The sequence below is a fragment of the Cyprinodon variegatus genome, unplaced genomic scaffold (assembly GCF_000732505.1).
Source record: "Cyprinodon variegatus isolate N-32 unplaced genomic scaffold, C_variegatus-1.0 Scaffold2071, whole genome shotgun sequence".
Lineage (NCBI taxonomy): Eukaryota > Metazoa > Chordata > Actinopteri > Cyprinodontiformes > Cyprinodontidae > Cyprinodon > Cyprinodon variegatus.
In genome coordinates this window covers 29075-30877 of record NW_015152524.1, presented here as the reverse complement: position 1 = coordinate 30877, position 1803 = coordinate 29075, and the positions used below count along the sequence as shown (strand labels likewise).

At 39.7% G+C, this 1803-nt stretch overlaps 1 pseudogene; it reads right to left on the bottom strand.

The window, feature by feature from the left end:
* LOC107105115 overlaps positions 1-656 on the bottom strand; it is a 21112-nt pseudogene extending 20456 nt beyond the window's left edge.
* Positions 657-1803: the final 1147 nt, after the last annotated feature.

Here is a 1803-nt window from a genome sequence, read left to right as displayed (position 1 = left end):
CACTCTGCTGGAGACAGAGGGTAATCTCCAGGTCCCAACAGTAACTCCAGCCCTAAGGAGAACATACAAAGAGCAGAAGAGGATCCTCGGCGCCCTCTGGTGGGCAAGCCTGAGGATCCGAACAAAGACTATATGCAGAAGGAAAATAATTTTTTCCTGGTTGAAATTTAGTACTAAAATCTATATTTGTGTTTATAGTAACGTACAATCTCTTTAGACATCAGTTTGTTTCCAGCTCCTCTAAAAGGGTTCTAGTTGAAGCGGTTCTCCAGAACCAAATGTCTGCTACATGTGGGTGTGGTGGATCATTTAAGGTTCACTGCAGATGATTCAATGTATGATTGGGTTATTTTACAGCTCTGACTGATGGTTAGAGTTGAGAACTGGATCATTTAGTGGATTTCAGCTTCATGTTTACTGCTAGATTTTTACCAAACAGAAATGAAATATTACAGTGATGATGAACTTACTCTCTTCATCAGTCTCTGTCTCTGTAGGAGAGAAAACAGAAATCCACAGTGAAACATTGATTCCTCATAGTTCAGATCAAATCTTGATTTATTCTCACTCCCTCATTATTGCTCTCTACTCTTTCATAATAACTTAATATCCCATTTTTATCAAAGTGATATTGAACTTACCAGGTGGTGGGAGAGAAGAGACTGTAGGAAAAGAAGCGAAATTTCACAACAAAACATGAATTTAGTTTCTCAGTTTCAGACAAAGGAACAATCATTGAGTTTGTTAAAGAAGGTTATTGCCTTATATAGCTTTGTGCATGGTCCTACACTTTCTTAGCATCAAAACTTAAGGTCAGGTATGAGTCTTGGTAGCAACATGGTCTCTAAGGCTGCTTCGTACACAATTAGATTATGTATGAGGAGGTTTGGCAAAACAGAGAACATCTGTATAAACATTCTCTGAGGGTCGAAGTAACTTTTGGCGCAGATCAGCACACGTGAATTCCAGTAAGATGTCGACACAATATTCCGTTGTGCGTGTGCATCCACACAGTGTGAAACTGAGACTATAAGACAGAGTGGAATGGAATGGAAGTTGAGAATGCAGCTGATATGTTCTGATCAAATATGTAGCGCTGAGGACAGCATGTCAATTTGATCTGTAAAATAAATACTTCTGCTCCCGTCCTGGGGCAATCAGATGATAGACTGAAGGTGTCCTGATTTTTGAGATTCTACCATTTAAAGCCACAACACTTTCTTCTCAGAGCTACATTATAATCTAACCTAGAAGCTGATTTCTCTTAGTATTTTTTCATTCCCAAACACACCAGAGTTCATCTTAACCTGTTTCCCACTTGAACAGTTCAATCTGACCCAAACCCTGTCAGCCAATCAGGTTGCAGTATTCTGGTTTAAGGAGGGACATACAGCTGTGAAGAAAACCGAAGCTGCTGAGCCCAGAGCTGAACCAAAATAAACATGGCAGCACAGGAAGACGTACGCGTAGCTGCTGCTATCACATCTGTTTGGACACAATCTACTATTTCATCTTTAAAAGAGGAACAATGAGAGCGTTACCATGACAACTTGGGGTTTTTCATGGTGCCTGATGAGTAAGACATTTTCATTTTTACTATGATTGACTAAAACCAGACTTTAGTAGGTGGCCACTAGGTGTCGCTTTGCCCAATCAGCTCAGAAAGTTCTGCTGAACGTCCCTCCTTTCCCTGAAGGATCCAATTGGAGCAGATCCAGATTAATAATTTGTAGAAATTAACAGAGTTTTTCCTCCATTCTCACAGTAACACTTTATTATATTTTTAATTCTCTGAGTTGAAAT